Genomic DNA, 24822 nt, shown 5'->3' with positions numbered 1-24822 from the left:
CGCTCTTCTGTGACTCGGCCCCTGCTTACCTGTTCTGACTCATTTCTCACCTTTTCACTCCTGTCCATACCCCGCAGCATGTAAGTAGCTATCAGTCCTCACGATGCCCCCCAAAGTATGCATTTTTACCTCTCCTTTCCACTGAAGAGTCTGAGTCTTGAGTCGCACAGCTGGTAAATGGTAGACCCGGTTTTAAAGACAAATCTCATTATTCTGAAGACCAGGGTATTTCCCACAGACGAGGGGAGCCAGGCATAATTGGTGGGGCCCACCAGGCCTGAAATGCGGGAGAACGGGAAACCAACCCACTTCAGCTCAGAAAACGCTGACATCATCTTGCTGCTGCCCTGTCCCTTCTCTCTGACCACATGATTTTGCAGGTGTGACTGAGGGGCGACTGAGCCCCGAGATTAATAATCACTGCAGAATCCACTGTGTCCAGGAAGGAGGCCCACATTCGTCATGTGAACTGCGCTCAGATCCCATTGCTTGAGTTTAATCAGACTAATGAAGCAGCTGGCTTCCTTTCTAAAACAGTTTCTGCCGCTTCCCTCGCTGAATAATAGCACAGCAGGATTTCAAAGGAAGCAGCAAGAGAAACATCCAGAGAGGGAAAATGGACTTCCAAGTTAGGCAGCTGAGGAGCTGGCTGTGCTGGCGGCTGTGAGGCGGAGTAACCTGAGACTAGGCTGTGGTGGAAGAACTGTGGGGACTTCAGAGGCGTTCAGTCCAGGCCTGTCACCTCCAGGTACACGTTCCCAAGGAAGGAGGAAGTTTATAAAGTGTAGATAAAGTCAGCCCCAGGTGACTTATAGACCAGTGCATTCAGAGAACAGCCAGGGCGGTGAAGGAACAGCCAGGGTGGTGAAGTAACCAAGAATGCATGCCTTCCTCGAGCATGTATTGATGTTCCTGTATGCCATGGTCTATTCTAAACTCTGAAAAGACAATAATGATCCCAACAGGGACTCTGCTTCAAATCATTCAAAACCAAAGGCAAAGTTTCCAAGTATTTTTTAACCACAGAATCCTTTGTTCAAATTAAGTCTTGCAGAATGGCCCAGTCGTAAAAAGAAGGGCATAGCAATTGGCTCACCCATTTTGAAAGCCAAGAATCTGCTGTCTGTAAGCTGTAGAACCAGGAGGGCCAGTGGTCTAATCCAGTCCAAGTCAAAGTCCCAGGAGCCAGGACATCGAAGTCAAGGGCAGGACAAGACAGATGTCCCAGTGTAAGAGGAGAGAAAGAATCCTTCCTCCTGCTTTCTATTTCTATCTTCTGTCCTATTCGGACTCTCAGTGGGTTGGATGGTGCCCACCCACACCATCAAGCGTGATCCTCCCTACTCAGAATACTGGCTCAAAGGCTGATCTCTGCTGGAAACTCACTCGGAGACAGACCAAGAAATAATCTTTTACCAGGTAGCTGGGATCCCTTAGCCGAGTCAAGTGGACACATAAAATTAACCATTGCAGTCATCAAAGTGGCAACTGAGTGATTGGGGCTTTGCTAGGAGAGAGGTATGGGCTTCAGAGGCTAGTGCTGAGTGGGTACTAGAGAGGTAGCTTCATTCGCGAGACTCGCACAGAGAGGGTGAGGAGGGCGAGGAGGAGGCAGTGGGAGAGATGACGGGTCGCAGCTGTCGGTACTTACTCTGCTTTGCATTTTGGTTATGTTTCTTGTCATTCCCTCCTCTGTAATCTGTTGAGGCCTGACACCCTTGTCCTCTTCAAGTCACCTAGCACCATGCATTTGCATAGCAGATTGTGAACATGCATTTGGTACTGAATGATAGCAGCGTTGCCTTGTGGCCGGAACCGTCATCTTCCAGTAATGAACCAAAATGACGCACACAAAGAGGCACCTGATATATGTTCTCTAGGCCTTTTAGAAAACATGGAGTGGTTCCTTTGGCGACATATATGCGAATCTACTAGAAAGGTGATATTGTAGACATCAAGGGAATGGGTACTGTTCAAAAAGGAATGCCCCACAAATGTTACCATGGCAAAACTGGCAGAGTCTACAATGTTACCCAGCATGCTGTTGGCATTGTTGTGAACAAACAAGTTAAGGGCAAGATTCTTGTCAAGAGAATGAATGTGCATATTGAGCATATTAAGCATTCTAAGAGCAGAGACAGCTTCCTAAAACGTGTGAAGGAAAATGACCAGAAAAAGAAAGAAGCCAAAGTGAAAGGGACCTGGGTTCAACTAAAGTGCCAGCCTGCTCCACCCAGAGAAGCACACTGTGAAAACCAATGGAAAGGAGCCTGAGCTGCTGGAACCTACTCCCTATGAATTTGTGGCATGATGGGTGTTAAAAATAAACTAATCTGTGATCTATAAAAAAAAAGAAAAAGAAAAAAGAAGCAGCAGCATTTAAAAGGCCCACGAGATTGACCACTAGGAGATCATGGTGTCTTGAGAAAGTCTTTTTTTCTGGTGTATTGGGACAGATACTGGAGTGTATGGTACTTCAAACAGGAGACGAAGGAAAAGCAAAACAAACCAGGAACTGCCTCACTTTCCACCAGTCTATTCTTTTCCTCCTCACCTATATTTGAAGGAGGCTTTTTTTTTTTTTTTAGTTTTCTGCTATAGGGTGTATGTACTTTTCAGAGAGAGACAGAGAGAGAGAGAGAGAAAGTGAGAAATCACCTACCAGGGGGATAGCCATGGCACAATTCCTTCTCCACCACTCTCCTCCTGGGATTTTGGGCACGCACGCACACTCATCCAGTGTGATTTTTAAGCTGCCAGGTCTGGGACTCGAACTGCAATACTGGTCACGTGCTTTAACCTCTGTGCCACCTGCTGGCCTGGAGGAGGCATTATTTTAGTTATTCTGAAAGAAGGAATTGAGAAACCTGGTCATTTGAGAGGAACAAGACCAAAAAACACTTGCCGGCCTGCTTTCTTTTTCTCCCCTTAGGTCGGTGCTCCTGGGCAAACAACAGTGCCGTGGGGTAATAGGAAGGCCGGTGGGCCCAACTCTGCACTTGGGAGGGACCCCATGCAGACAGCTCCAAATACGAGGAAGGGGTGTGGAATCTGAAATAAATCAGCCTGGGGCCAGGATTTGGCTCTGTTACTAACTTGCTTGGCAGTTTTGTGAACTTTGTAAAGTTTTGACATCTCTGAATCTCAACTTGCTAGAAAATTAGGGATAATAGTGACCATCTTCGCATACATAGCTAATGTGTGGGTGGCGGAAACTGTGACCATCTTCGCATACATAGCTAATGTGTGTATGGCAGAAACCGAAGTTCATAGAGGTTTCATGTCATACTCAAGCCTCTTGGCTAGTAAGTGACAGGGCCGGGATTCCAAGCCAGGTCCCCTGGTTTTGATGCTCTGGTACCTTACCAGGCACACGGATGACTCGTAGATGCATTAGCTCCCCTTGGGGATGAAGTGAGGTGTCATAACTGGAGAATGGCTGAGAAGGAATACGTCAAGTTCTCTTCCTGCCCCCATTTTCACTTCTGGAACCTTGGAAAAACCCTTGCTCTTGCTGAGTTTCTCATTTATAAACTGGTGAGAAACTTTGTGACCTACCGCAGAGGCTAATTGCGAGGGAGAAGCGTGCGTGTCGGCCAAGACCTTACCCGGAAGCATTCGCATAGTAGGTGCTAATGATGGTCACTAGGGCTGAGTCCAGCTTTGGGGTGTGGAGCTAACTCTCCTAACAAGCTTTGCTGATGATGGCGGGGACAGTCTAGTGGGAGAAGTCGTAGTACGAGCAGCATCAGCAACATTCGTAGAACACTGGGAAGTCTCCATATGTCAGAAAGCAACTCTCATTTGAATACTCTCATTTAAATCCACAGCTCTCTTAAACAGACTCCTGTCTTACAGACGAAGATGGCAAGGCATAAAGAGGGTAAGTAACTTGCCCAAAGTGTCTGGTTAGTGACTGGTAGAACAGAGACCTAATCCAGGGTGTCCAGTGGATGGCAACTCTTGAGCCCCAGGGTCTGGCCATATTTACCTACTGAGGGCTGAGAAGGCGATCGGAGGCACCTTACAGGAAGCAGTGCCGCTGTGGAGTAGGCCTGGTCCTGAGAGCTGCCCCTGGGCCTTCCGGGACAGCACCAGCACCGGGTCGGAGGGAGGTCGTTGGCACAAAGGCGTTGACTCTGGCTGACTCTCCAGCCCCAGCCTGCACTTCTCCGGTCTCCGCAGGCTAAGCTGGAGAGACCCTCACACAGAGGGAGAGGGAGAAAGGCAGGGGGAGGCCGCCTGCTGAGAGGGGTGGCAGCAGGGGCACCTGTTCCTCTGCATGCCCTGAGGGTGAGGCTGCAGTGGAAGCCACCCTGTGGGCAGCAGTGCCATTTGGATGTGAGCCATGAATCAATCAAGGCTCATGGGGCCTGAGCTTCTGGGGCCATTGCTCCTATTCGCTGCTTGTCCCCATTCTCTGCCCAGCCTGGGACTGACGGGCACGTGTGGAGTGGCCTCCCCACACAGAAGAGGCAGAAAAGGTGGGTGTGCCTCTCGGGCATGTGTCCCCTCACTCTCCCCACGAAGCGCTCTGGAGGCCTCTCCCCCGGACTGTTGGCAGAGCGGCAGAGCTTCTGATGCAGTGACATTTTACAGGCTCACTGTGTTCTTTCTGCAGAGCCATCTGAGATAGAACTGGGAACAGGAAGCCCACTGTCTCAGAGGCCTGGAGCTCCCCAGCAGTGAGGGGTCTCAGAGCAGTGGGGGAGGGGAAGGAAGGAGCAGCACCCCTGCGCCCCAGGCCTGGCACCGGACATTGTCACAGACTGTCTTTTCTTTTGATAATCTCGGTAGTCCTTGAAAATGGGCAAAATTGTCCCTGTCTATAGGTAGGGGAAACTGAAACAGAGACAGCAGTGACTTGCCTAACACTCAGCAGGTAAGTGGCCTAGAAGATCCTTAACTCCAGTCTCCACGATGGGGTAATACTCGATGACTCTCCCTGCATGCCATGCAGCCCCTAGGCTTTGCCACAAGCCAGAGTTGCTGGGTCGAACCGCCGGTTTAGGAGAGTGCTGACTGCAGCAACGTGGAGGGGCTTCCGTGTGCAGTGGGTCACTGCCTCCTCCTCCTCCAGATTCCCAGTCTAGGTCCTGTCTGGAATTCTCAGGGAGAGACAGAAGAACACTGGACTAAACTGGCCTCCTCCACACAGATGGGCGGGCATGAGCAAATGCGCACACGCACACACAAGCAGAGACACCTGCTGGTCTCAGGGCTGGAAGAAAGTGTAGTCGTTTCATCCAGATCCTGATTCCTGGGTGAACCTTCTCATACCTAAACTAAACAGTCTGAGTGTCTGTGCTTGGAGATTTACAGCTTGTAAAGATTGTACAAAGGGGGACCAGCAGTTGGCGTAATGGCTATGTTGCTGGACTCCCACGTAGTCGACCATGGTTTAAGTCCAGGTGACTTAAACTCATGTGGGGTGCATGTGCGTGCGTGCCCAAGATCCAGAGAAGAGAACAGAGGAGAAGGGGTTGAGGTGTGGCCATCCCCCCTGGGTGGTGATTTCTCACTTTCTATCTCTCTGTCTCTCTCTGTCTTTCCTTTTTTTTTTGGAGAGGTTTTTCGCTATAGGGTGCGTGCGCTCGCCAGACAGACAGAGAGAGACATAGAGACAGAAAGCGAGAAATCACCCCGCAGGGGAGATGGTCACGCCACAATCCCTTCTCCTCCATTCTCCTCTCGGGATCTTGGGCACGCACGCACACACACCTGGCGTGAGTTTTAAGCCACCGGGTCTGGGACGCGAACCGCGGTCAACCACGGGGGAGTCCCGCGACAACGAGCCATTACACTAACTGCTGGTTCCCTCTCTCTGTCTTTGTTGTGAGCACATGCGCCCTATAGCAAAAAACCTCTCAAAAAAAAAAAAAAGATTGCACAAAGGGAGGAATTGTTATAGGAAATGGTAATGAGTGAGACTTGACCCTGACAAAGCACAGCTCACACGGCAAGCCCCCAGAATTACGTGGCCACGGTAGTCATGGCAGCAGGTGTTCATAGCCCTCCCACCCATGCGGGTGATGATATTCCTGACCTGTGTGATCTCTGCTAACTAGCCTGACTCATCGGCTTCCCTGGGCTAGTGGCTATCTGCAAGGCTAGCTTAGTGTAGCCTTGACCCGCAATGATGCCTGCCTTTTCTTATGCTCCACAGAATCCTTTCCCCCAGAAGCACGTGACATTGGTATTTCACACGCCCCCCCCATCCATCACTGAAGTGCTTCCATAAGTACCACCCAAGTCCTAGGTCCACCAACCTGCCTGCCTTCGATAAGATCGCTTCCTTCCTCGAACGGGGACTGGAACAGTCTCTGGGATAAGAAGGCGGGGCAGCATGCAGATGTCCTTCTTCCTTAGTGCCCAGTGCTTGGGAGGTGCTGAGAAAATGTGTGTTCGAGAAGGTGCTGAGTGCTGGGGGACGCACGTGTGGAAGCTCTTCAGTACCTCTAGGCGGCACTAACTGTAGTGCAGGGAGAGTGGCCCTAACGCTTGGACAGACTCCAGGGACAGAGGGCCCACTCGGCATTGCCAGAGCACACGCAGAGCTCCCTGGGACATCGGGCTATGAAGACAGCTGCCAGGCAAGGTCCCCACCTGGACGGGTTTGCACAAGACAATGGCACCTGCCAGTGCCTAGCGGTTCTCCAGCAACTCAATATTGAGGCTTTCTTTTTCTTTCTGCATTGCCTCCGTGAGGACAGAAGCACACCATGGCAGCTACCATCTTTGATGTTCAGGATAGTGACTCAGAGATTAGCTGTGAACAACGATGCCTGCCACCCCACCTGGATCCCAGCCTAGGCAGCAGGAGAGGCCCCCAACTCCCAGCCAACCGCAGAGGAAAGGCCAGTTTTAAGGAAATTTCCATTTTACTTGGTAGGATAATACCCAGACTCTTTGTAGCAAACACTGTGGAACTTCCCAAGTAAATCTTGATTGTATTCAGGCTCCACCCATTCCCAACTTGAGGCATTCTACTGCCACCTGTTACTGGTCCTGCGGGGGGGAAAGTGGAAAGGTCTTCCTGCAGACTAAGGAATTACAGTCCCTGCTCAAGGAAGCATGGTGCTTCTTAATATGCACAAGACACAGCAGCCCTGACTGCCTTTGGCAGCCGTCTTAAAACCACGAGGGGAGCCAGCTTTGAGATGAAGCTGCTGCTGAGGCAGGAAGAAAGCTAGAAAAGAAGTGTGTAAGGAGGTGGAGCGTCCGCCTCTGTGGCTAGATAGGAAAACCCAGCAGAACAGAAAATTCCCTGCTGGAAGGAACGTAGGTGGGAGATTTTCAGTGGGAGATGTCCAGCTGATTAAGCCGTATTTGAGGCAGACAATGAGATGAATCAGTGGGCCACATTTAATATAGCCAACGGGATGAAAGCGATCAGTGGGCCCAGCCAATGACCAACCCACACGACCCCGGTTAAGGAATTATAAACCCCATGGAAAGTGCCTTCCGATGCCCTGGAGCCTCTTTCTCTCTCAGGCTGGGGTCTCCTACCTCTCAGGAGTGGACTTTCACTTCTACTTAATAAAATCCCCTCTGCTTTCACCATCAGCGTGTTTCATTCATGCTTTGTCCCAAATGCCAAGAACCTGGCCCTCACAGAAGCCATCCCACAATACTACCAAGGGCATTGGAAGGGAACAGCAGGACGGGCCAGTGCATTTGATGCCGTCGAGTCTGTTTGATGCAGCACGTTCTGTTCCTTACAGCCCAAAAGAGCCTAGGTAGGATGCTCTGTGAGGCGAACCGAGGAGGAAAAATCTGTGTGGAGAGAGGCAGGAAACACAGCCCGACTGTCATCTCCAGAGGTTCACCTTTCATGTGACCTTAGAGGACACACCTCCTTTTTAATGCCCTAACTAGAATCCTTCCCTTAAAAGCTCCCCTATAGAGCTGAGAGTCGGTGGTGGTGGTGGTACTGAAAAACATTTTTTTAATCACCAAAGGACATGTGTGCTTGAGAGAGAGCAAAAGAGAGAGAGAGAGAGCAAGCAAGCACTCCTCCACTCCTCCTCCAGTGGGGAGTGGTCTTGCCACACTCCCTTCTCTTCCATTTCTCCATCCCGTTGGGTTTCAGCACAAGCACACCCATGGCCTGGCATATTTTTCCAGTCTCCAGGGCTGAGATTTGAACCACTGTTGACCATGTGGGATCCAACTCTCTCAACCACTAGGCCCCAGGGCCAGCCCAGTTGTGATATTTAAACAACCTTCCACTCATTGTTCAGGGATAGCAACGGGACAATAGGCAGAGAGGTGAATTTTCTACTAGATAATATGGTTCTCAAAACACTGTTGGATCTTCAGGTAGCGTCTGTGGTTTTCACTGTCTTTAGATGGTGGGCTTCTTTCAGCCTCCGAGAATCACGCCTTAGAGACCTGTGGTCTCTGACGTCTAGTTAGGGAGTGAGGGGAAGAGAGACTGAGGACTCTCTCCCACCTTCTCAGTTTTCTGTCTCAGGTCCTGTCTCTTCTTATACTGACTCAATCAGGAAAGACCACCTACCCCAACTGTAAAAAGGGGCCCTACTTAAGGCTACAATAACAACAATGACTATTTGTGGAATTAGGAGTGAGACAGAAACTCCATCCCAGGACCATGCAATGACACTGGCACTGACACAGAGGCAGAAGTCCTTAAGGGTGGTGAGAGAATTATTTCTTTACAAAACCTGCAGGGGGCCAGGTCTCTCCACCTGGGTGGACTCCAATCCCACCCCCACACCCCCCCCCAAATCAGTTGGGTTCCTTACTCCGCAGCTCATGCAGAGCACAGGGAAGAGGCATGTGGGCCAGGTGGTCATGTGGCAGCTCAGGTGCTGGGACCCACATAGCCCGTGGTGTGGCAGCTCAGGTGCTGGGTCCCACATAGCCCGTGGTGTGGTTGGAGTCCTGGACCTGTCAGCTTGAAAAACACATTGGATGTGTTTGCATGCATGCCACAATTTCCCGGGAGGAGAAGAGATTGCAGTACAGCTATCCTCCCTGGGGAATGCTTTCTGCCTTTCTGTCTCTCTCTCTCTCTGTCTGTCTCTCCCTGGTGAGTGCACATGCAACAAACAAAGCTAAAAAAGACAAGAAGAAGAAGAAGAGGAGGAGGAGGAAGAAGCAGCAGCAGCAGCAGCAGCACAAATAGCTTATGCCCTCTGTTCCCGTATGAGCAGTGGGATGGTAGGTACAGAAGACTAAGTCCCATGCCTGAATGTGACCCCATTTCGACCGCTTGCTTGTCAGGTGCACTTCAGTTACTTGGTACTTTGGGCCTCACTTTCTTCCTGTGCAAGCCTACTATGTACGTTGTCAGGATGATAACAAAAAAAAGTGTATACCGCATACAGGCAGTTTTAGATTTAGAAACCAGTCGGCCCGTTTTGCCTTCCTCCCCACTTTCTTCTCCCACTACGTCTTTGTAGCTCATCTTCCTGCTCCCCCACATCATCCAGAGATTTGGCAAACAACTTATTCCTGCCCAAGTTCTCAAATGGTGTATTCTGCCCTGAGGATGTCCCGGGACAGCCTAGGAGAATGTGCCTCCGGCACTTCCAGACCCAGGAATCTTCTGCACGAGGTGCAACTCCCTGGGTGCACTTCCAGGCGTCACCTCCTCCCATCCATCACACCCAGACAGGTCTTTGCGTGTGGCCAGAGAAGACCGTCCCAGGGAAAGTAAGCCCAAGGGCAGTCCCTGGGAATGTCAGTAATGGCTCTCAGGTGTGCGTCACCATCTCAGTGATGGCATCGGAGGGCAACGGTGCCAGCCTGGAGAGGGAGCACTGCCAGCCCAGCAAACAGTTTGCTCTCTCTTGATAAAGCTCATCCGCCGGGAGTGGCTCAGAGCCGATGAATCTCTTGGGGCTACTCAGCCAGATGCCTTTCGATGGGTTTGCCATTGATCTTAATAAATGCAAGGAGGCAGAACCTGGCCTGAGAGGCTCATGTTCAGAAGCCCTCACCATTTCAACTTCACCGGTGTAGGCAGGGCCTCTGCCTTGAGCCAGTCATTGTCCTAGGCACTGGGATTACAGAGATGAGGGAGAAGTGCTTGTCTGGGAGCGACTCTGAACTGAGGACAGAGGTCAGGGTGTGAGCAGATGGGGCAGAGTAGGGTAACTGTGTCTTAGAGGAAAGAGAGGTCAGTGCTCCTGGGAGTGGGAGGGTAGGAAAACCTTCATGGAGGAAGTGACCTAGTCATTAGTTCCACGGACAGTTACTGGCTGTCGATGGGCCCTAATCTCTGTGCTAGACGATTTCACAGTCATTATCTCAGTTGTGCTTCACAACAACCCTGAGAAGTGGATATTATTATCCCCGTGATTTTCAATGACAAGAAAAGGTGAGTTTGAAGGTCACATGGCCATGAAAGATGCTGAGCTGGGTGGAGTTATCTCTCGGTCTGACCTGAAGATTTTGTAGAATTCAGAGGTGAATTCATCAAGGCCAGGGCTTTTCTTTGTTGGGAGGTTATTACTGATTCAATCTCCTGGCTTGTTATGGGCCTATTCAGACTTTCTATATCCTCCTGGCTCATTCTTGGTAGATTATATTTGTCCAGGAAATTGTCCATCTCATCCAGATTGTCTTGTGTCTTAGCATATAGATGTTCAAAGTAACCTCTATTGACGTTTTGAATTTCTACTATGTCTGTTGTTATATTACCAGCTTCATTGCTGATTTGATTCACCTGGTTCCTTTCTTTCCTTTTCTTAATAAGTCTCACTAGTGGTGTATCAATTTTATTTATCCTTTCAAAGAACCAGCTTTTACTTTCATTTATTTTCTGTATAGTACGTTTATTTTCTATTTAATTTATTTCTGCTTGTATCTTTATTTCCTTTCTCCTGGAGTTTTTTTTGGATTTTTTTGCTGTTGCTTTTCCAGTTCTCTGAGGCATGATGTTAAGTGATCCATTTGCCTTCTTTCCGTCTTCCCGTTATGTGCACTAATTGCTATGAACTTCCCTCTTACGGCTGCTTTAGCAGTGTCCCAAAGATTATGGAGACTCGTGTCCTCATTGTCATTGGCTACCATGAATCTTTTGATTTCAGTCTTTATTTATTTGGTAGTAGGGGAGTCATTCAGGAGTAGGTTATTTAGTTTCCATGTATTTGGGTATTTTTGAGGATTTCTCTTGAAACTAAAATTTAGTTTAATTCCATCACAGTTGAAGAAGATGCTGGATATAGTTTCTATGCCTCTGAATCTATAGAGGCTTACTTTGTGCCCTATGATGTGGTTAAACTTTGAAAAGGTTCCATGTCAGAGTGAGAAAAAAGTGTATCTCATGGTTTTGGGATGGAAAGTTCTATAGATGTCTGTTACAACCATTTGATTTATGGTATCATTTAGATCCTTGATCTCTTTACCTATTTTTTGCCTAGATGATCTGTCCAGAGGGGATAGTGTGGTGTTGAGATCTCCAACAATTAGTGTGTTGCAGTTTAATCTCCCCTTTTAGATCTAACAGTCTTTCCTTCAAATATTTGGGTGCTCCTGTGTTAGGTGAATAGATATTTATAAGCGTTATATCTTCTTGATCTGTAGAGTCTTTTACTATGATAAAGTGCCCTTCTTTGTCTCTTTGAACAGTTTTTGTTTTAAAACCTATTTTGTCAGAAATCAAGCACAGTCGATAATCCCCAAAATAGACAAGTGAGATTACATCAGACTAAAAAAAGAAGGTAGAAAATTCCAGCAAGATATATTGTATGTATAGATAATATTATTCTACAATCTACACATAAAGGCAAAGGAGCTAGAATAGTTAAAACAGCTTGATAAAGGCAGAATAAAGTGGGAGAAATCACTCAATATTTGAGTGGAAGACTTACTACATCACTATATAGTAGTCAATACTGTATAGTATTGGCTAAGTTAGGAAAGGAAATTTTAAAAAATTCCTACTTAAATAATAGGAACTTAAAAATTATAATTTGTCACAGATGGGTATTTTATAAAATGCAATAAAAATGAGTGTTTCATAAATGAAATTAAAAAAAAAAAGAGAGAGAGAGAGACAGGGCTCCATGTGAAGCAGCTGAAGGAAGCAGGGGCTGGGGAGCAGGGCCTCACTTGGAGAACCCTGAGGGCTCTGATGGGATGGGGAGGCGTAGTGTTATTGGTGGAAGATATTTTGATCAACTGGACTGGGGTCCCAGAGAAGAAATGCTCCCAGACTGGAGGTGGAGGTCCCTGCTCTGCAGGCTCCTCACAGGTAAAATTGGCTTATGAACAAGAAAATGAAGCAGTCTACTAAACATGGCACAGCTAAAAAGCAGCATTAAATTTTTTTTATTTATTTAATTTCATTTGTCAGTATTGTTTTTTAATTTGACCAGGCAGAGACAGAAAGAGAGAAAGGGGAAGTGAGAGAGCAAGCCACCAGGTCCAAGACTTAACCAGGGTGACTCCAACCAGGGTCGGCCATGTGGGAATCCAGCGCCTTTATCCACCACGCCACCTGCCGATCTCTAAAAAGCAGCATTAAGAAACTCAGCTCTCACCCTGTCCTCCTGTCCCAGCAGCGACCAGGCTCAGAGCATAGGAGAGAAACAGCCAAGGGACAAGAGGAGCCCATGGAGGGAGGGAGCTGCAGCCGCCCCTTCTAGGAGTGGGGGCTCTGCAGCCTGGGATGGTTCCCTGTGCCTTGTTAAGAGGCATCCACGGTTAAGAGTCCTCTCCATTATCCTGTTATCCTAGCCTCCCAGGCTGAGGGGCTGCGGTGGTATGGGGTGGAATTTCAGATTAAGCCCACATGCTCAGACACATGCAAAACAAAAACAACAAGACAGTCAGTTAAATTTGAATTGCAGGTGACTGAGAATTTTTTTGGTTGTAAATATGTTCCCAATATTGCAGGGCAACCCTAAGATGATGACAAAACTCTCCATAAATAGGAGAGGAAAAAGAGGAATGGGAAGCTGGTTCTAGGAGAACCAGCATGTGTATGTGAGAGAGATTAAACTGTCAGCACTGTCCCTTCTTGTAGACAGACACAGGAGAATCTAACAGGAAGATAAAAAGAATTCTTTAAAAAAACCTCGGTTCCACTGTAAACAGAAAACAAATCATTTAGGGGACTTGCTCACCATTTCTAAGACACCATCACTTTTTTCCTTATGTGGGCCTTTTCATGCTTATGCCACCTGAACTATATACTATAGATATAGATATAGATATAGATATAGATATAGATATAGATATAGATATAGATATAGATATAGATATAGATATAGATATAGATATAGATATAGATATAGATATAGATATAGATATAGATATAGATTAAGAGAGAGAGATTTTTGTTATAGGGTATATGTACTTGCTGGAGAAACAGAGAGACAGAAAGTGAGAAATCACTACCGCCCCCAGGAAGATGGTCATGCTGCAATCCCTTCTCTTCCATTCTCCTCCCGGGATTTTGGGGACTTAGGCACATGTACCCAGCATGAGTCCCAAGCCACTGGGTCTGGGACTCGAACTGCAGCCGTGGGAGATCAGCGACATAACCATTACACCATCTGCTGGTCCCAGAATTACATTTTGTAAAGTTGACCGATCCTTATCAGCCTGCCCATGCCATGAAAACATGCCTACTTTCCTTCGCATGCTCTGACATGTGCCCGTCCCAGGTTCAGAGTGGATCTCTGACCGTCCAGCTGTCCCCAGCCCTGTCATCACGAACTCACCCTGATACTCCCTGGAAGCTTCTTGCGCACATTCCTTCTCACTCCACCCCCTCCTCCCACTATGTCCGCATCTCAGCTTCCTTAAGGGTCGGATTTGGTCTTGAAAAGTTGATGCGCTATGTCCTTTATTGCCCGGGAGATCAAATCATCAGCAAGGCGCATTCTGAACGCGTCAGGTGCTCGGCTTTAGCCACGCTGCATTTCCTGCAGATCGGAGTCGTACAAGTACTTTGCCGTGTTCTCCTTCTCACCAGTTTTGATGATCTGTCAGAAGTGCCTCCTCCCACTTCTCGCTCTGACCAGGCTGACCACATCTCCTCCTCCTGGCTTTACTCACCAGCTCCTTCGCATGGTGCTCCCCTTGGGAATGTTGTGGATTTCCACGGCCCTGAACCATCTCGCCCACCCCCTCTCCGACCTCAGTGATGGATAGACTCTTCAGGGCCTGTCTCTATCTTTCAGGTGTCCTGTTTCAGCCCTGTGGCCCCTGTTGCTGTAACTGAGCCATCCCGGAGCCCACAGGTTGCCTCGCGGGGACCCTGCCTTGATGCTTGTCCCTGCTCTGTACTGTGCGCTGACAGACATTTAGACTCTGCAGTCAGAAGAGGAGCTGCAGGCTCTCTGCGTGGGCGCCTATGATCCTCGTACTCACCATCTGCTCTTCGGTCTCCCAGCACTCTTGCCTCTTCTGCTGATAGACTTTCTCTTCCCCTGGGAGCTTCCCTTTCCCACCCCTGACTTTGCCAGGTCTTTCTATTGCAGCATCCCTCGCTCTGGCCAGGGAAAGGTGAGCTGCATCCCACACAAGAGGAGTCTCGTCCCCTCTTTATAGGGACACACGTGTGTTACAGTCTGAGTCTGAATCCTCACATGTGACAGGTGCGAGTCTTCTGTGGGATGACAGAGACCTCAAGTGTGGGCAGGATTGTTCCCTTGTGCTCTTGAGGTATGTGAATCTGTTCTCAAAAGAGAGGAGGGCCGAGCCCTGGAAGGAGAGACAGAGACCTGGTGACATCGCCTGGGTCCCCGCACTCACCTATGGCCAAGGCCGCCCCACCCCTGAACTTCTTTTTCTGTGTTACCTGCTCTCAGTGGTTTTACCATCTCCAGCTAACGAGTCTTGACAGATACTCTAGACCTACCGTTCTTCCCAGATTGCACCGCACCTGGTAAGTCCCTGCCATGTGAGCATGCGCTCAAGCCGGCCAGACGCCTCCGCTGTGCACACCGAGGAAAGGCTGGAAGAGCAGGAGGTAGCCTGTTGTTGTTGTTCCAAACTCAGTAACCGTTTTTGGATGACTTTTGATTTTTTTTTATTGTGAACCATAGAAATAAATTTTTACAGTAGGGCAACATATACACATGTCCTACTATGGTGAACCATATGAAACTGCAGACACTTGACTGTTTTGACCTAAAATATGGCAATTTCATCTAGTTCTCTCTGTGAGTTAACAGAAACAAAAATGCCATGAAACAACACCCATCCTTATGCTATATGCTCTCTCATATTTCTATTCCATCCTATTTCAGCTTCTAAAATGCTGGTCACAACCCACTAAATTGATCTCATGGACATGCTAATGAGATCTGACCCTGGGTTTGAGAATCTATGGCCTGCAAGAAACCATCCTGGTAACTGTCTTCTTGGGCATTCTTATCCTATGTTCTTCCTTTGACATTTGTTTAGTCATGATGGAGCGTATGTGTGTGCATGAGAGAAAGAGAGAAACCCTCTCAATAAACTCTGCTGCTCCACAGCCCCTTTATCAGCCCTCCAAGCTCATCAGGATTCTGGATAAGCATGTACTGAAGTGTTTTCAGGCAGACCCAGGATCCAACCCCGTAGTCAGCCACGTGGCTTCCAGCACTGCAGTCCAACTTGCTACAACTGTGTCACCAGGCTAGGTATCGGTATCCTACTTCTTCAATTTCTTTTCTTTTCTTTTCTTTTCTTTTCTTTTCTTTTCTTTTCTTTTCTTTTCTTTTTTCTTTTTTCCTTTCCTTTCCTTTCCTTTCCTTTCCTTTCCTTTCCTTTCCTTTCCTCTTTTCTTCTTTTCTTTTCTCATTTCTTTTTTTTCTTTCTTTTTAAAAAATATTTACAATAGAGAGTGTGTGCTCACCAGAGGGGGAGAGGGGGAGGGAGAGAGAGAAAGTGAGAAAGCATCCCCTGGGGATATGGCCACACCATAATCCCTTCATCTTGGTTCTCCTCTCAGGATTTTAGGCACACACGCATGTGTACCTAGATTTTTTTCAAGCTACCAGGTCAAGGACTTGAACTGCACAGTCAGCCATGGGGCATGCAGACCCCTTTACCACCACAGCGCCATTGGCTCTGCTTTCTTTAATTTCGGGTTAAACCTCCTTGTGGTAAACTTACGATACGAATGTCCTTCTCCGTCATCATTTCAGCCGAAGCTCTGCTGCAGGCCCTGAGGCCTGGGCTCTCCACAGAAATATCTGGATGGGCCGCCAGAGCCCCTCCTCTGCGGCCACGCCTGTGATACAGGGTATGGTGAGCCCAGCACCAGGACCTCTCCAAATTTAAGAACCACAGATGGGCTGTTGCTACTTGCAATAATTAAAATGATGATTCATAATAAATATTATCATAGGAGACATACTGCTGTTGACTCAAAATGATATCCAAATTTCTCTGAGCTGGTTACCTTGGGGACAGTCTATAGAAGAGTTAATTCTTGTAAAATCCACTTTTGGTTGAACTTTTGGTTTTGAGTGAATGAGAGGTAAGGTTTGTGCTGAGGCCTTGACGTGGAGAGGGAAGTGATGGACAGGGTGGGTGGCCGTCTGTCTCTGCCTGGCCCTGAGATTGGAGTTGGAGCCCTCAAGAGGGAGGGGTGAGAGGAGCTGCTTCTTTGCAGGACTCTGTTGGCACTCAGGGGCCAGCATGTGACACAGGTAAGGGACCAAGGAGGGGGAACCTGCCCTGCCCTGCCAATGAGGAAGCTTTGGGCCTTGGCAGTGTGTCTGCAGGGGCAGCCCTAGTGCAGGAGAGGGGCGAGTGCAGAGTTCAGGGGAATGCAGGGGCAGAGGTTGGGCCTGTGGGTCAGATCACGTGGGGAGCCTGCTGGATGTCTCCAAGGAGAAGTCCTTCAGGAGCTCTTTACAGGGGCCAGTGTCCAGACTGAGCCTCACAGGCAGCAGCCAGGAAATGTGGATAGGAGTCACCAAGGTCCCTCATGGCTGGTAGGTCTGGGGAAACTTAGGTCCAATTAAGCAAACACAATCACATCACAGAGTAATTTGGGGAGCACATCACACACATTGCTTTCACGCCCACATTTTGTAAAGCTCAGAACAACCCCACAGGGTGGGCAGGGAGGCCAGAGGGTCTCCATTTTTCAGGAAGTGCAGATTGTAGAGAAGGGTGGTGGACATTTGATAGCATGGCCAAAGCCATAGAGCAGGAAAATAGCAGAGCCAGGATTCAAACCCAAGTCTTCACAGTGCTTGTTTTTGTTCTTTCCTCCAGGCAATTTGTTCCCATGGCAACCCTGTGAATCTGCCCAAACACAGTGGTGAGCAGGAGGCAAAGAAACCCTAATGGAGAAAGGAGACGCCAACCGGTCAGCCTCTCCTGGCCCCCACACACCTTATGCGCCGGGCAGTGAGTCATCAACAGTGTTCTTCCTTTGCCCCCTCTGTGCCGGGCCCTGCGATCCTCTTCAAAACAGGCTGCAAACAGCGTGTCTGTGGATGCTTCCTCTGGGCATGGCAGGGCAGGCTGCGGGAGGCTGCAACAGAGGTTCCCAGAGCTGTACTGCCATCTTACCCTGCTCCTGACACCTGCCCGGCAATCACCTTTAGATGCCAGACTTTCCCGAGTGCTAGGTCCTGTGTCAAGTGATTAATATATTGGCACCTCATTTACTCCTTACCACAATTTTATGAGGTCCGTTTTATAGACAAAGAAACAAGCTTGTTTTAAAAAGTTATCCATATTGGTCCAGTGAGAGTAAGAAAGTCAGCTGTCAAACTCAATTCTGTCAGGTTCAAATTCTACCTTCATTCCACACTCATGCATGGCTTGGCAGGCAGTGTGGTCAGGGCCCCTAGCCTGCTGCAAGGCACTCCGTGGTCTGGCTGCTGCGTGTCACTGTGACCTCGTCCTGTCTTCTGCTCCCCTCCTCACTCTGCTCCAGCCGCACGCTCTTTCTTCCCTCAGTTGTACCCAGTTTGTTTCTGCTCTGTTTTTGCTGCTGGGCCTGCTGGGCCTGGACTCTAAGAACGCTCCAAGTTCTGGAGTGGAAAGATATGTAAGACAAAGTCCTTGCCCTTAAGAAAGCTATAATCTAGTGATAGGAGGCAGATTTACAGATCCATAGGTATAATGAGATCTGCTGAATTCATGAAGAGAGCTTGTTAAAGAAACACAGAGAAGTGAATCTCACATGCGTGTATGTGTGTATGTGCGTGCACACATGCACAGAGGAAGGCAGCCAGGAAAGACCTCATGGAACAGAGATATTGTGCTGAGTCTTAAAGGACAAGACAGGGTGACAAGGACAAGGTGGATGTGAAGGAGGGAGATCCCAACACACTCTAGGAAGAGCAGACAGCAGGGCAAACAGCCCAAGGGTGAGAGACAATGGCACGCATGCAGTGGGTGGGGCAGTTTGGCATTACTGGAACACAGGGTGGTGGGAGAGGAAGCGAAAGAGGTAGGCGAATTAGGATTAGGGGATACCAAATATTTCAGTGTCTAAACTGGAACACTTTCAGGGTGAGAGAAGGTGCTAACCAGATGGGATTGCAAGACAATAGGAATAAATTGAACCTGTCCTGGAAGGGTCAATGAAATAGTCGCTCTCACCCAGTGTTCACACTGAGGGACTTGAACGTTGGCCTATGCACAATGGGAAGGCAGTAGAGGTTTCCATAGGGAAGTGGCAAGATAAGACTCGCTTTGTTAAAGGGCATTAGAACACCAATGTGAAGGATGGATTGGACAGGTGGGCAGCAGAAGACCACTTCGGAGGCTGTTACAGTAGCACAAGAGAGTTGGAAGGGAATGGAGATGATGGTGGTGGTGAGTAAAAGGAAGAAGAAGGAAATTTGCCAAGTTGTGAAGAAATACCGAGGAAGCAAGATCTTCAGAATTGTATGGTTGGGGAACCAGCAGTTAGCGTAATGGCTTTGTCGCTGGACTCCCACGCCGTCGACCGCGGTTCGCGTCCCGGACCCGGTGGCTTAAAACTCACGCCGGGCGCGTGTGCGTGCGTGCCCAAGATCCCGAGAGGAGAATGGAGGAGAAGGGATTGCGGCGTGACCATCCTCCCTGGGGGGTGATTTCTTGCTTTCTGTTTCTCTGTCTCTGTCTGTCTGGCGAGCGCATGCGCCCTATAGCGAAAATCTCTGGCAGTTTGAGTCTCAGACCTGGTGGCTTAAAGCTCACATAAGGCGCATGTGTATGCATGCCTAAGATCCTGAAAAGAGAATGGAGGAGAAAGGATTTCAGCATGGCCATCTTCCATGGGGGGTTATTTCTAGCTTTCTGTCTCTCTGGTGAGTACATGAGCCCTATAGCAAATATCTCTCTAAAAAAAGAAGAAAGAAAAAAGAATTGTATGGTTGGTGGATAGAAGGGAGAGAAGAATGAATGGCTGCCTCAGGGTCCTGGTAAGGAACTGGGCAGAGGGCAGGATCACCGCAGTCATGCAGTCATGCGGAGCAGGCTTCAGCGACATGCATGGAGTTGAGCTTTGGATGGCTGAGTTGAGGGGCCTGGGAGACACCTGGGGGGGCGGATGTGTAGCAGACGTGGGCCCGAAGTGTGGAACAAGGAGCAGAGACCTAGCTGGCGCTCATCAGATGTGGAAACATACCAAGAGATCCCACAGAGAGAAGACTGGTGGGCCAACACTATGTCCTGTTTCCTCCTGGCAGTTTTCTTCCAGAAAACAAACTTCATTTCAATAACAGGATGTTTAATTAACACTCATAACTTGTGAAAATTAATGAGCTTACAGCTTTCCCTTGCAAAAACCTGCCTCAGGTCCTCTACATTCTTAATGATATTTTTATTTTCTACAGACTTCATTTATTTCTGTGCGTTATGTGTGGCAAGGTTGAATGCCCGTTCCTTGCAGAGGTCAGCATGTTGTTCACTGGGTTGCCTCCAGAGACGGGCAATCATGGCTAGGTTGCAGGAAGAAGCTGAGCTGGGGCTTCTGGTTTTATAACTTTTTCATTTACTTCTTTATCTTATTTTAAAATATGTAATGTGTTCACATAGTTTACAAATTTAAAATATGTAAGTATGAAGAGCAAAAAGACTCTCTCTTATCCCTAGGCCTCATTTGCACAATCTTATCCCTATTCCAGGTACTTAGTATTATCAGTTTCTTATATAGTCCCCCAATATCAGACAGGGCAGGTGTAGTAGGGAGTCAATAGTGTTTACTATTACCAGTATTGGAGGGCTCTAGGGCTAGAAGACAGCTTGGCAAAACAAACACCAGGCCCTTGAGGGAGCACAGAACTTTCTCATAGGTGAAGAATCCTTCTCCCAAGTCATTGTTAAGACCATCAGAGGAAATGGAGAGCAGGCCCTTTAAATAAACATGGCCATTGCCAGACCCAGGGGGACCAGCCCTAATGCCAATGGCCCCTGAATGCCAGTTCTGGGTGGCATTAATCTGGTATTGTAGTACTTGAGTAATGGCTTCCCAGTCACCACTGGGAAAAGCTAAATGGAAGTCCCCCTACTACCCAGCTCAAGACAGTATCTCATCTGAGGTGGGACCAAGGGAGGGTCTGAGTTGGGATCTGGGTCTTTCCAAAGGAAAGTGGCTTGCTCCAGATGAGTGGGCTGGTTTCCCCACACCTGCGCTGTGGTAGATGGTGTCAGGGAAAGCGAACTTATTTACTGTGTCTTATTTACTCAGAAGCAGATAACTGGGTCTCCCATAGTCCAAGCATGGCCATCCCCAGAATCCCACAGATGTGTTTAAGTACAATTGTAAGCACACGTAGCTAAGCGCATGCCCGAGTCTGATTCCCAGTAATGGTAGCCAAGATTATCTCTGGGTGATGGGGTTGAGGAGGAGTTTCACTCTCTTCACAATGCACAGAAATTATTTTTATACTTGGAGCAAAAAGTCACTTCCATTTTGGAAAAGAAAAATAAACTATGTATCCCAAGAAATGTCCTTTTTGGTCAAATACTTGGCATTTTTAAGGACTCTATCTGTTGCTCCTATGACCTGCTGAGAAAGAGCCAATTCTCATAAATATCCAACTTCATCAGCTTCTAACAAAATCAGGAGCCAGGACTTCATCGTTCTTGATGGCTCTTTCTGGAAGTGGGACTCGAGATGTCAGGTCTCTGTGGTCTGTTGTTTATGAGCTACATGCTGTGTCCAGACACACTGAGACAATAGCCTTTGTTTATGTTTGTGGGGACCCCGGTTATGCCTGATCTCCCTGTAATGGTCAGTTAGGCTATCCACCTGACTGGGCTTAGGAGTACCTAGGAAAGGCATTACTCTGGGTATGTCCATGGGGTTATTTCTAGATGGGTTAACATAGAGTCTGAGAAGACTAGAAGTGGAAGATCCACCCTCAGTATAGGCGGGCACAGTCCAATCAATAAGTGTCCCAGGGAGGATGCAGAATATTGAATGGTTCTCTCGAGACCGAACAAGATGGACTTCTGTTGCCTCAGAGAACTCAAGGCTCCTCTGCCTTTGGACACAAGGACTTACATAAGTGCCCCGCCCCAAGGTTCTCAGGCTTTTGGCTCCCGACCATGAGTTAGTCACTGGCTTCCCTGCCTCTGAAGTCTTTGGGCTTTGGCTGATCCACGCCACCAGGACCTGGGGTCTCTAGCTGGCACATGGCCTATGTTGGGACTTCTCAGCTGCCATGATCATGCGCACTAAGTCCCTCGGTAAACTCTCTCATATGTCTACACATACTTACTGGTTCTGTCCCTGCAGACAGCCCCCACTGATAGCTGTGGGGTGGGGTCAAGTCTCCACAGCACTGGATCTCATCCCTGTCAAAGCTGGGCCTTCCGGACCTACATCTCAGCGCTCCCAGGCCTGGTTGCTAGCCTGGACTTCAATCCCACTTGCTATGCCTATTCTTTCCTTCCTTCCTTTCTTTCTTTCTTTTTTCTTTTTTTTTTTTTTTAGAGGTTTTTGCTATAGGGCATGTGCGCTTGCCAGAAAGACAGAGACAGAGAGAGAAAAAGCGAAAAATAACCCCCTGATGGGGGGTGGGGAAGGGAAGGCCACGCTGCAATCCCTTCTTCTCCATTCTCCTCTCAGAATCTTGGGCACGCACGCACATGCGCCTGGCATGAGTTTAAGCCACCGAGTCTGAGACTCAAACTGTGGTCGACTACATGGGAGTTCAGCGACATAGCCATTACGCTAACTGCTGGTCCCTCCAATTTTCTTGATGAGCTATCTCAAAGTACAAGAACTTGAACTTTGAACTAAAAATACACATGACTTTTTTTGAGAGGCATGCATTTGCCAGACAGACAGAGAGACAGAGAGACAGGAAGCGAGAAATCACCCCCCAGGGGGGATGGCCATGCCGCAATCCCTTCTCCTTCATTCTCCTCTCAGGATCTTGGGCACGCACGCACACGCGCCCAGTGTGAGTTTAAGCCACCGGGTCCAGGACTCGAACCACAGTTGACTACGTGGGAATCCAGCGACATAGCCATTACCCTAACTGCTGGTCCCAAATACACATGACTTTTTGGGCTCGTATTTAGGAGCAAGGATCCCGGATCAGACAATATGTCACTTGATTTTAGTTCTTAGGTAAATAGGGATTCTTGGGTTAACAAATAGTGATTCTTCATGAGAACATGTGACCTGGATATAAGCTCATTAATTTGCTAAAAGCCGCCCTGTTTTGATATGTCTGAAACCCGGAGGGGCAGAGCCACGGTCCTGACTGCAAAGTGCTTTGTGAAATATAAAAGATGCTGAGCTACAGAGGCTGTGAGAGGAAGCGAGCCAGAGGTGAGGCTGTCACGGACCAACAGCTTTCCATACAAACAGTGAGGAGGACCAGAAGCCTTTGCCATATGCCAAGGGATCACTCTGTGAAAAAGCACAAGGTTGGCTGCTCACCAAGACACCAGGTTCCCAAACAGCGCCTGAGTCCTGGAGGGAGAGGAGGTCCATCTAAAAATAGCTGTGACGTCCCCGCGCTGATTTTCTTCTGTCCTTTTTTTTTTTCTTTCTGTTAGTTCACCTAAAATAGCCTGGCAATAGGTTTTTGCCCTTTAAGTGGAGAAAGAAAACAGTCAGTGAGGTCGAGAGATGAAGTTAAGCTCCTAAGAAGTCCGAAGTTCCTGCCTAGACAAGGTGTCACTCTGGGGCCATGGCTGCATTCACTTCTGGGCAAGCCTCCTCCCTAGGGAGAGGGACCAAGGCCCGGGTTTTCCAGGGAATAGTGCAGGCTCCCTGGCCTTGCAGTCTGCATAGGTGGGGACAGAGACTGGACAGGCATCCAGGCCCTGGAGCGTGGGCTTGGCCTCTAGCTCGGGAGTGGGTGCCAGGCTCTGAGCTCCATCCCTGAGGCTGGCATTTCAGAAAACCTAAGGATGGTTTGAAGAGTTTGGAAGCAGCCTCCCAGGTTCTCGTACTTAGCCAGTAACCTCCGGATGTCAGTCAGGATGTCCCAGTGGTGCCAGCGGAAAGAGTCCTATCACGGAGAGCTGTCCCTGGAGGTAGGGTCCGGCGAGGCAGAAGTTCTCAGGGGCAGCCGGCACCTGGTAGTACGCAGGGAATTTCCTCCACTAAGGGGCTCTGGTTTCTCCATCCTGGCCTCTGAAGAAGGCTGGGTGCCTCCTTCCTCCTTGCTCCCTGACTCTGGCCCCCTGCACTCCTGACCACTGGGGCAGCCTGACTCAGACCCCTCCTGAAGTCCTCGCTGAGACACCCACTATCCTGGGGACTCTTTTGAAAGAGTAATCCTGAGTGAGGGCTCAGAGCAAGAGGAAGACAAGGCTCTGGCTCCCTTAGAACCCGAGCGATCACAACGACAACCTGAGGCTGTGCGGTTATAAACTTATAGACACAGGCGCGTTTTGTATTTTGAAAAAGGTTGCCACCTCCAGTCTGATTTTTTTTTTTTTACCATCTGTAGAGAGAGTGAGGTGAAGGGTTCCTTCATTCATCGAGCAAATATTGCTACATCAATTTTGCAACAGAGTAAACCGAGGCTCAAAGAAGCTGAGTGACTGGTTGTTTGAAGCTATGTAGTTAACGGATTTTAGAAAGGTCAAATCCAGGTCCCTGTCTCCCAGTCCAGTCCTCCTTCACAATCTTGCAAAAGTTTTAAGGGGGAGAGGCGCACTATAGAAGAGGGTCCCTGGGTGAAATTCAGTGAGAAGATGCCTGGCTGAGGTCTGAGTGTGTCCATGTCCTACTGTCAGCCCTCAAGAGCTGTCCCTCCCTGATGTGAGAACTTAACCCTGACAGGGTCATCGTTTAACACACATCCCGCGGTGCCGAGCATTAAATCAGATCACGGACAGCCTATAGTACAATCCCTGGCAGGGAATACTATTTTTAGCTATGTTAGTACTATTATTTCATAATGCTCATGGCCTAGAGCCTGGCAGACTCAGAAACCTGGCTTTGCCAAAATACTGAGAGTGAATTTGTCTCCAAGGCTGATATTTAGAGTTGGGTTTCTAAGTCGCCGTGTGACTGGCCCTGCCAACCCGGGTCTGTGCTCTGCAGGATCCCAGCTTCCCTCTCTTTCACAGGTGGGTCCACATGGCCCCGGGAGCTTGGCAGTCGCGCAGGTACTCTTCAGCAGAACCCAAAGGCGAATGCGTCGGGCCAAGTCCGACTCACCGCCTGCACCATGCAGATCACTGCCCCCTTTTGCTCGCTCATTCGGGCACTGACTCATTCAACAAGCGTTTTTTTGAACTCCTACATGCTGGGCTCTGCTCTGACACCAGGAAGATGGCGAGAAATAAAACACGTTCCTGCCATCATGGACCTGCTTTCTAGGACCAAAGGGCACGTCTTCTTCCTGCCCCGTCAGTGGTACTGGGAGTGGGCAGGGCTGGCGTTTGCTCCATCTGCCCCCTCACCGCACTCTGTCCCCTCTTGGT

General features: G+C 48.8%; 1 long non-coding RNA gene across 1 annotated transcript; it reads right to left on the bottom strand.

The window, feature by feature from the left end:
- Positions 1-17040: 17040 nt before the first annotated feature.
- LOC102472594 (uncharacterized) lies at positions 17041-23457 on the bottom strand. Its single transcript, XR_337777.1, has 3 exons — positions 23338-23457; positions 22820-22972; positions 17041-17458 (listed from the first exon to the last, which is right to left on the bottom strand). It is a non-coding gene; the product is annotated as an uncharacterized LOC102472594 (long non-coding RNA).
- Between the last annotated feature and the right edge of the window lie 1365 nt (positions 23458-24822).

The sequence above is a fragment of the Tupaia chinensis genome, unplaced genomic scaffold (genome assembly GCF_000334495.1).
Source record: "Tupaia chinensis unplaced genomic scaffold, TupChi_1.0 Scaffold149658_1, whole genome shotgun sequence".
Classification (NCBI taxonomy): Eukaryota; Metazoa; Chordata; class Mammalia; order Scandentia; family Tupaiidae; genus Tupaia; species Tupaia belangeri.
Note: the sequence above shows the minus strand (reverse complement) of the source record. Positions and strands in the feature narration are given on the sequence as shown.